This window comes from Protomyctophum bolini (genome assembly GCF_963924005.1).
Source record: "Protomyctophum bolini genome assembly, chromosome: 12".
In the NCBI taxonomy this organism is placed as follows: domain Eukaryota; kingdom Metazoa; phylum Chordata; class Actinopteri; order Myctophiformes; family Myctophidae; genus Protomyctophum; species Protomyctophum bolini.
In genome coordinates this window covers 2,772,571-2,783,684 of record NC_137873.1, presented here as the reverse complement: position 1 = coordinate 2,783,684, position 11,114 = coordinate 2,772,571, and the positions used below count along the sequence as shown (strand labels likewise).

Here is an 11,114-nt window from a genome sequence, read left to right as displayed (position 1 = left end):
TAGGGACTTATTCGGGAAAAGTGACGTTGACAATTAATGTGTTGAGACTTGAGAATGCTTTGAACAAGGTGAAAATAAGTGAATCTGAAAAACAACTACTGTATGTGATGATGATATATTGATTGATGCAGCTTAGAGAGGCTATATTATTCAGCCTAACAAGAGCCCAGCTGGGTCAGACTGGCTAACAGGGGACTTTTATAAAACCTTTTCAGAGGTGCTGGCACGGTGGCACCTAAGGCTTTACAGGCATATGGAGGATGCAGCTGGTGTCACAATCCATGTCGACTGGTGTAATCACAACTTTGTATAAGAATAAGGGTAGAAAACTGAAAGTAGAGAACTACAGACCAATCAGTCTCGTGAACAATGACTTTATTGCTATAAGATTCTGGCAAATAGGATTAAAAAGGTATTGGGTAGCATTATATCTTCTACACAGGCATACAGAGATATAGAATATATAATATGCACAATGCGAGATGTGATTCCCCATATGAATAATGATGGAGAAGGTGGTATAATCTTAAATATAAAATATAATATAAAATATAAAATATAAAATATAAAATATAAAATATAAAAAATAAAAAATATAAAAGAAAATAGTGAAATGAGGCCTCTGGTAGTCACACAGGACTATAATAGTGAAATGAGGCCTCTGCCACACAGGACTATAATAGTGAAATGAGGCCTCTGGTAGCCACACATGAATATAATAGTCTATTTTACGTCATGATGATGCACGATGATGAGCGCCCCTCACTTCACACGGGTGTGATTTCTATACTTTTGTACAGCCATTTAAAAGTAACCAATCATCAAGCTCTATACAAGCACAAGCTGTGAAACAAGAACAAACAAATTAAATTTCAATTCAGCAATGCATTGATATAGAAAAATGTTATACCAATTATGAATTATTTGGTGATTTTTACTTTTCACCTGACTGGGCCTCACACTGCTGCAGCTGGAACAGAGCTCACTTATTAATTGAGATATATTAATGAATGCCTTTAAGACAACTGGATGGTGAATATTAGGTCATTCAGGTTGAAGGCTGGCCTGGTGGTGGTAGTGTGCTTCTGTGACGGAGGCTCACAGCACGCCACAGAGAGACGCTAAATCCTGATTGGACAGATCACATTTCTGAAAAAAGGTTAAACTATTCTCAACTTTTAAAAGAACTCTGCTCAGCCTGCAGGAAAAGTGCTCTGAGCAGTGTCTAACTGTCTGGTCAACTTTTGTTCATTTCTCAAAGGATTTTATGTTTAAATGACCATAATGTGGATGCTAAGTTTGTGTCACAGACTACATGACACCAAAGAGACATGAAAAAACCTCAGTACACTGACTAAACCTGCACTGCTTAAACAAATTAATGAACGCCAGTCAGCCTGGCCTACTTGGAACGATGCAAGTTGGAAATGGATGCCCCATCCATTATGTCTGCGTCCCTTTTCTGCCCAAATGTGGAGTCTTTGTGGCGGTTCTGGTCAACTGGGTAAAACCAACTCAAGGCCGGGTTTCGGTCGTTAGACCTTCATCAGGACGGAGTAAAGAGCAACATTTTTGTCACCAACCTTATGAGGTGTGCATTTTGGCCTTTATCTATATGATCTTCATTTCATTTTTAAGCCAATACACTCATTCTAGATCAGAAGATAACATCTTCACTTTCAGGAAAACCCAAATGCTACACAGCAGATCTATGAGAAATGACGTCTCTAACCACATCCTGCGGTTGACAAGTTTCCATTTAAATGCTTTTCTCCAAAACTACTTTTTTGTTATTTACTAATACTAACATTACTGTCAATCTCCAATGAATATAGCCTCGGGTTTGTCAAGACATTTGTTATTCAATCTTCAATGGCAATGATACAGTCCAGTAGTCTACCCTCTCTCTTCTGTAAAACACCTCTATCAGTGTCTATCCCTCTGTCCTCTTCCTTCAGTGTCAGACAGCCTGGCTGGTGTGTGTGTGTGTGTGTGTGTGTGTGTGTGTGTGTGTGTGTGTGTGTGTGTGTGTGTGTGTGTGTGTGTGTGTGTGTGTGTGTGTGTGTTGTCATGAACGAACTTAACCATGACAAATATGGGAGACGACACACAGGAGTAACAGCCAAAAAAACATGTATTTATTTTAAACTAGTCAAACCAAAGCATAATGTAACGGTTAAAGTGGGGTGTGAGTCATCAGTTGTATCAGTAGTGTAGTGCATGTATGGATGTGTGAGAATGTAGTGTATGTGCAGGTGCATTAACCAAGGACCAAAATAACCAAAACCAAACAAGGTTTCCTGGGAAGGAGTGAGAGGGAGCCCGGAGAATGGCCTTGACCTCCTAGCCAAACTGGAGTCACTAGGCACACCCCTGCAGGCTGGTCTCCTCCTCCTACACATGGACAGAGAACAGCACTATCAGAACAGTGACATCACACAAAGAGGATGGGTCATCACAGTGTGTGTGTGTGTGTGTGTGTGTGTGTGTGTGTGTGTGTGTGTGTGTGTGCGTGCGTGCGTGTGCGCGTGCGTGCGTGCTCGTGAATATGTGTGAATGTTTTTTTTTATTAATCAGATTTTAAGTCGACAAATAAAATATGTCAATCCACACCCATCATCTAGCGGCGGGGGATTTCAATCAAGCTGACTTAAAGACACTCTTTCCATCGTAATGTGAAATGTGCTGCCCAGAGGGAGCAATATACTTGATCAGGTTTATACCAACATAGCCCATGAGCCCAGGTGTACCCCCATCTAGGTCTCTCTGATCATGTTTCGCTCCTCCTGCACCCTTGGTACACACCAAAAATCAGATCTAGTAGGCCCAAAGTCAGGTCTGTCAGGACGTGGCCTGAGGACGCTATCCCATGGGCTCCAGGACTGCTTCAGCACCACAGACTGAGATAGTTTTAGTGGCCCGGCAGCGCTGACGTGTGGGTCTCTGAATTATTTCACAGACTCAGATCGGATTATATAAATTTTTGGGAAGTTGTATTTGTATTTATTTATTCAGCACAGTATAAAAACAACACAGTGAACATATAAATATGAGAAGGGTAAGGTGCTAGGCTGAGGCAAAAAAGCCCAAGGGGCTACCTATAGATTATAATGAAACATTGTACATGAGATATAGAATATCCAGAAAACATGATTGCAGTATTATAAAACATAAACAAAACAACAAAACACAAACACAACAAGAACATGATTAGAATTTTTGGTTATTTACATGATTAGAGAAAATAATAGATACAAAGAAATATAATTAGGTGATCTGGTCAATTAAGTGGGTCCTAAACGTATGTTTGATTTTTTTTAATGAAGTAGAATTTGTATTTGAAGTAGAAGTTGTATTCATACGACGTAGTTTCGGGAGAAGAGACCTCCTTCCGCTTGGCCTTAACCACTCCTCCCTCATTATCAACAACTCCTCCCTCCTCATCAAACTCACCTGCCTTTCATTATCACCTGGCCAATCCCCGGTGCAATCACCACAGCATAAATACACCTGCGATCTCTCAACCAAGTTGTTTGTTCTACTCCACGACAGACCAAACATGGGTTGTGAGTACTGCACTTGTAGATCGTCTATTTTCACGATTCTTCAAAATCGCCATCACTTTATTCCTTGCTAGGAACTGTTATTTAACAGCTTATCAAATCATTGTTGTGTGCTTGCAGACCAGCTACTTCTGCTATTCATTGCTTTCAATTCATTGTCCACACTATGCTTGATGAGTATGAGATTAATTATTTCATCAAGTGCCACTAACACTTGTCATGTTCCAGTCTAACTTCGGTGAGTATCATGCTCTCAGTAGTTCCAATCTTACACACGTTTCTTTGAATCGTTCTCTATATTACTAAAGCTGTTGTACAAGTGTTCAAGTGCTCCAGCCATTTTCTAAACGCCTCAAGCAGTTCTCTCTGAGCTCCTCCTCTCTAAACGCCTCTGACGAAAAGCTCTTCTGAACAACACCTCCAGCCATCACTACCATACAGGGGAGTCAACTCTATTACAACACTTTGATACTGTTTCAGTCTCTAAGCACGACATTCTTGCGTCATCTCCCCTTCCCCCTCCCAGCCCCCCCCCCCCCCCCCCCCGCCGTGGTTCCTGTGTTACAGGAAAACACAGCAGATCTATGAGAAATGACGTCTCTAACCACATCCTGCAGTTGACAAGTTTCCATTTTTCCAAAACAACTTTTTAGTTATTTACTAATACTAACATTACTGTCAATCTCCAATGAACATAGCCTCGGGTTTGTCATTATAGGCAAGACATTTGTTATTCTATCTTTAGTACAGACTCAGGGTCCATATATCACACAATGGCGATACAGTCTAGTAGTCTACCCTCTCTCTTCTGTATAATTCCTCTACTCAGTGACTATCCCCCTGTCCTCTTCCCTCACTGTCAGACAGACAGCCTGCGTGTCTGTCTGCAGTGCGCGCGTGTGTGTGTGTGTGTGTGTGTGTGTGTGTGTGTGTGTGTGTGTGTGTGTGTGTGTGTGTGTGTGTGTGTGTGTGTGTGTGTGTGTGTGTGTGTGTGTGTGTGTGTGTGTGTGTGGTCTAATGGAAGGCGTGAAGCACTTATCTTGTCTTCTGATCTTCACAGCTCGAGCGGCGTGTGGTCTCTTCATGCTCATCTGGATTTGGCTGGTTTGGCTGCATGGTTAGTGCAGGTGACACTTTACTATAAGACTGTATGAACACAAACAGTGGAGCATCTTGAAATAAGTCTGCTTAACCCATTTAGACCTGAGATCGATTCTACAAATGCCTTCCAAAATCCTGACAGTTTTCTGAAAACCCATGTTTCTATATCAGTGGTTCTCAAAAAATGTCATGTCAAGGACCTCAAAGATAGCCTGATGAAGGCCGCATAGGCCGAAACGTTGCTGTTTCCCTATTAAAGTTGGTTCACTGCATTTGAAGACAGTGTTTGTTCCTTTTTCATTATCGGGCGTCGTACCATCTCCTATACGCACCTGTCGCCTGTAGGTGTGCAAAAGCTTTGCTTTTTATGTCAAGGACCCCCAAAAATATATGTAATTGGCCGCCGACCCCCATCTGAAAATATGTTGTTCCAGGGACCCCCCAGAAGAAAAGATTTTAGTTAAAAACATTCACTCTGAAAGAATATATTCAAACATTTTCATGATTTTTCAAAAATAGAAGAGCTCTATTTTTCAATAGCTAAAGTACCACATAATGCATAATGCAACATGGTTAAAACTATATGAACACAACAAGAATGTAAAAGTCCTGCTGAGGACGTGCTGTTACTAACGGGCTATTAAAACATTGCAGTGACACGCCAGTAACGTATGCAGGAATTATACAAGTTGGCCAGGTGAAAATATCAAATATCAATATGAAACTGTAAATGTAATATTAATATTTTGACAACTCTGCATGTTGTGTTGCATGATATATGATAAAATGACAGGACATTATGTATGCTATACTAAATTATCAGATCATCATTCATTTTAGAATATTCATGTTTTTGGGCGGCAGTGGCTCAGGAGCTCGGTAGAGTAGGCCACCTGGGTAATGGAAGGTCTCCCATTCTGTGTCCTTGAGCAAGACACTAAGGCCCTCATTTATCAATTGAGTGTAAAATCTGCCCCAAATTCGAGTGTGGGTTTCGTAGTACACCCACGTCGCCCCGGCATTTATAAAGTGATCGCAAACAGCTGATCCTTCCTTAATTTCGTTCTGACGTTAATAAATGTGACGTGTGTGTGTGTGTGCGCGCGCGTGCGTACGTGGTGTAGGCCTAGTGCCTACATACCAGTAAATGAGATATTAATCACGTTCCTTTGTATTTCAGGGCCCCCCTCGGATAGTCACTGTCCATGGCGGGCTGTAGACTGGATCAGGCTTTCCACATGCAGCTACCCCACAACACAGCAGGTCTTGTTTGCTGTGCAGACAGAGCAGAAGCTCTCAAAGTTTTAACCATAATACAACTAAATATACAATAACAAAACTCAAATCTCACTTGAATTGAAGTGAGATTCACTTCATAATTCAAATTAAATACAAAATAAAAGCCAACCCATCTGTAACTCTGATAGTGTATGGAACCAAATGGACCCACTAACGGGACATAGTTCCATTTGTACACTGTCAGAGTTAAACTAACATCGATTTTACAATATAAATTGGGGGTCCCAGAGATAGAAATTCCATTAAATGGGGGTCCGTAATGCATGTCAAACTTGGGGTCCTTGAAAGCAATAAGGTACACCCGCACACTGTGTACCTGCTCGGCACAAGAGTATTGTCTTATTTAATGAAGCAACGTTTCGGTCCCTCCGGACCTTTCTCAGGCATAACACATCATTTTAACAGAGTTACTTATATAACAGAATACAAAACTCTGATGCTGGCATTCAAAGCAACCAAAGGTATGGCTCCCCCATATCTTGCAAGTATGATCGAACCCTACAAACCCTCCCGCTCACTCAGATCAGCCAACGCAGGGAAGCTGGAAGTACCCTCACTAAAAACGCCGGGACAACGCTCCACACGTCCCAAACTCTTCTCCCTTCTGGCTCCAAAACTGTGGAATGCACTTCCCATTGCAGTCAGAACTGCAGCATCACTCCCAATCTTCCGCCGTAGTCTGAAAACCCACCTTTTCAGACTCCATCATGGCCCATAGCACTTACCCCACCCCCTTAGATAGCAATTCTGTAGACTTAGATAGCATTTGATACAGACTTATAGCATGTTATGTAGACAGCATAAGTGCATTGTATGTAGTCATAGCACGTTATAGTACATATGTGTAGCATAGTAGTATAGATGTATAGCTTATATGTATAGTTTCATTATAGATATTCCACTGTTACTTTCTTAGCTACGCATGTTTCATGATAAATGTCTTTATGTGATGTATTCCCATGCTTTTTGTTCGTGCTTAATGTAAATCGCTCTGGATTAAGAGCGTCTGCTAAATGCCTAAATTGTAAATTGTAATATACAAACGTTTTAAAAAGAATCAACCAATCACAATAGACAGAGTCTAATTAGAGGAAGAGGTACAGCTTGTGATGATCCTCAATTTGCTGACATCATTTAAAGGCACAAGGACCCCAAATAACTTTTACATTATACGAGAAAAGATGTAAAGACTAATGGTTGTACAAATACATTAGGAAATCAACATAGTCAACAATAAGAGACAAAAGTCACCAGGTCCTGCTCTCATGACGTACAGACAGAGTGGAAAATACATAGAATATATACACAAACCAAATTCACTCAACGAGGCAAGAAGTTCTGAATTAAAGTGCTTATATATTTTACGTATTAGTAAATAGCGTATAGGGGGGGGGGGGGACACATTTAGTAACAGTCCATCATTGAGCCCCTTTGGATGAAGGGTTTGAAGGGTATGGATCCAATATGCTTCACGTTGTTTGAGTAACAGGTCATGGTTACCGCCTCTGTTGGGCAGGCGAACTTGTTCTATACCCATAAAACGAAAAGAAGAAATGTCATGTCTAGAGTCATTAAAATGGACAGCAATAGGGTAATCACGGTCGTTTCTCAGAATGGAGCTCTTATGTTCACTAATTCGTTGCTTGAGCGGTCTAGTGGTTTTGCCCACATAGGCCAATCCACATGGGCAACGGATCATATAGACCACATGGAAATACAAGTGATTATACTCTGAAATTTGAACTTCTTGCCTGTATGGGGATGAGTGAAAAAAGCACCCTTAAAGGTATTGCTGCACTGAGCACAATTGCCACAGGGATAGTTTCCCTTGGGCAAGGGACTCAGGAGGGTCTGTATTTGAGTGACCCAGGGAGAATGAAAGTCAGCATGCACAGGAGTGTCTCTGGGAGGGGGGGGTCCTTGAAATGAAACAGTTTGAGAATCACTGCTAGTCCCTGGCATATTTTTCATATTGGGGGTCCGTGGGCTAATAAGTGTCAATTTGGGGGTCCTTTCCTTGGCATGAACAAGTTTGGGAACTTGCTATAGTGAATGGTTTTTCCCTGAAAAAGAAAAGTATAGGCCTATATGCAAAACAAAGTCATTTCAGAAAGAAACAGGAGGAAAAGGAACTGAGGGAAAAGCTATCAAGGGAAATTGAAAGTGCTGGTAATAATATGAATTACAATGTTAAAACATATTTGAAAATAAATCCTGCGTTAGATGAATATGAGAAAAACAAGTGTAGCCTATGTATGCATGCAATTGTGAGGAGTAGGGCACAATATTCTGTAGAGGGTGAAACGTGTACTTCCTTCTTCCTATAGCCTAGTGCTTGAAAAAACTAAGCAAAAGATAAATTATATTCATGAATTGTAAAATAAAATAAAAATGGTGAAAAGTAAATGTATTCTAGAAACGGTAGAATCATTTAAAGAGAGGGTAACATATTATTTATTTGCTAAACTGTTGACACACGTCTCTCAGAAAACCCTTAAGTATGTCAACTATATATAAAAACATTTTTGGGGAGGAGCCACATTTGATATTTTAGCTTTATCAACTGAAATTATCGACATCCGCCATTTTGGAGAAATAAACTTTGGGTTGCCTGATGACGCGCACCGCAGCGTCATCAAGGGAGGTCGAAATCTTGTCTCGGTGGAATGCTAACTCGACACGCCCATCGACTGCCAGGATGCCGGGCGCTGCGCGCACACACTACAGTATGCAGCAACATTATGTGGACGAAAGCAGCTTGTTATTCTAATAACAAGCACAAATAATAAAGATTAGCCAGGAGAAGAAAAAGCTGAGTCTTCCATACACAAGGGCCACCGATTCCTGTAACTGTCCAGACTCCAGCCACCAGCGGGACTGTTTCACGTGTAAGTAAACTTTGCTAGTATTAGCTGTTGCCAACTTGGCTATGCTAACCAGCCGATACATGGTGGAGCATCGCACGTTATGCGATTGCATCGGTTTGATAATAATTTATTCTATGCAGCGTTCCTTTTACATGTCTATCAGGCTACTGTAAGTGTGTATTTACTGTAAGAATTGAATAATCAAAAGGGAATATTGTGGTAGGGACGGGGGCATTCGTGTATGATAACATGCATTCATTCAACCCAAACATGGATTATTTTGCATAAATGAAATTAATATTTAGTGGGATATATTCCAGTCCAACAGTGGGCTAGTCTACCGTTCTAATCAAGTCTTTTGTCATTTAGGGGGACATTGCCTGTGTCATGAACGCCGCCACCTGCATGGTCCAGAGCTCTGTGGATTCCGGGGAGACTGCAGAATATTGTCCGTCATATATTTTTGTATTTTAAATAAAAGTGATACTTCACATTTTGTTGCAATATCATTTGAAGCTGAGCATTGAGCAATGTACATTTCTCTACTTGAAGAGGTATGCGTATGCCTACATAACTATAAATGCCTATATGAATATAATAATGTATATGACATTCTATGATGTTGAGAATCACTGCACAACAACCAGGCATTTCAAGCTAGCCTATTCCTTGCACTAGAATTTCGCCCGCCTTCGGCGGGCTCATCCCAGTGTCGTTGCAGCGCAATATGGGAAGAAGGAAATTGCGGGAGTTGACAGATTCCACTTCATGTTTCAGCTGTGTTTTTAAAGTCAGTAGTGTGCCCTGCACACAGCGGGCAGCGTCTAGTGAACAGATCTAATGAACAGATTTAAGACTTCGGGTGGACGATCTCTTCAAAATAAGAGTACCCTCTAGAGTATGAAAAAGAAGTTTCATTTGCACATTGAAACTACAAATTAAGCATTTAAATGATGCTATATGATGCTAGAAGACACACATTATGTTTCTGTGTAAAAATAAGTAATTAAATAATAATAATAGTAATAATAAAGTTATCTAAATGCATAAATGCTCATCACTGGAGTGCATGGACTTTATAAAGTGGACACTGGACAAAAGACGGCTCCGCGAGGCAACTATCTGGACATACCCACGCGTTCGGGGAGATGTCCTCTACCACACCCCACTCTCCGCTAAGCGGGAGAGGTGTAAAATTCACAGCTGGAGCCCTTCTACTGGGGTCAATGCAAAAAAAAGTACCGTTTCCGGACCCAGAATGGACACTGGACAAAAGACGGCTCCGCGAGGCAACTATCTGGACATACCCACGCGTTCAGGGAGATGTCCTGTACCACACCCCAGTCACCGCTAAGCGGGAGAGGTGTAAAATTCACAGCTGGAGCCCTTCTACTGGGGTCAATGCAAAAAAAATTACCGTTTCCGGACCCAGAATGGACACTGGACAAAAGACGGCTCCGCGAGGCAACTATCTGGACATACCCACGCGTCCGGGGAGATGTCCTCTACCACCCCACAGTCTCCGCTAAGCGGGAGAGGTGTAAAATTCACAGCAGCAGAGCTTCTACTGGGGTCAATGCAAAGAAATGTACCGTTTCCGGACCCAGAATGGACACTGGACAAAAGACGGCTCCGCGAGGCAACTATCTGGACATACCCACGCGTCCGGGGAGATGTCCTCTACCACCCCACAGTCTCCGCTAAGCGGGAGAGGTGTAAAATTCACAGCAGCAGAGCTTCTACTGGGGTCAATGCAAAGAAATTACCGTTTCTGGACCCAGAATGGACACTGGACAAAAGACGGCTCCGCGAGGCAACTATCTGGACATACCCACGCGTCCGGGGAGATGTCCTCTACCACCCCACAGTCTCCGCTAAGCGGGAGAGGTGTAAAATTCACAGCAGCAGAGCTTCTACTGGGGTCAATGCAAAGAAATTACCGTTTCTGGACCCAGAATGGACCTTTTGTCCAGTGTCCACTTTCTAAAGTCCATGCACTCCAGTGAATAGCATTTATCCATTTAGATAACTTTTTTATGTTATTTAATTACTTATTTTTACACAGAAACATAATGTGTGTCTTTACAATAACTGTAATGTAATAATAATACTAATAATGTAATGTAAAAATTATTTATTTAACTAATTAAATAACCTTATTTTATTCTGAAAGCAACCGGATGTCTTAAATCTGCTAGCTCTCAGACAGGAAGTTCTAAATTTGCTCATAAGACGGAGCCCACACAGCGCACACTCGCAATTGCAGCTGGAGGGCGACGCGACA

At 41.6% G+C, this 11,114-nt stretch overlaps 1 long non-coding RNA gene across 1 annotated transcript; it reads left to right on the top strand.

Annotated features, from left to right (window-relative positions):
* Positions 1–8,672: 8,672 nt before the first annotated feature.
* Positions 8,673–9,323, top strand: LOC308325606. Its single transcript, XR_013965048.1, has 2 exons — positions 8,673–8,851; positions 9,200–9,323. It is a non-coding gene; the product is annotated as an uncharacterized lncRNA (long non-coding RNA).
* The last annotated feature ends 1,791 nt before the right edge of the window (positions 9,324–11,114 follow it).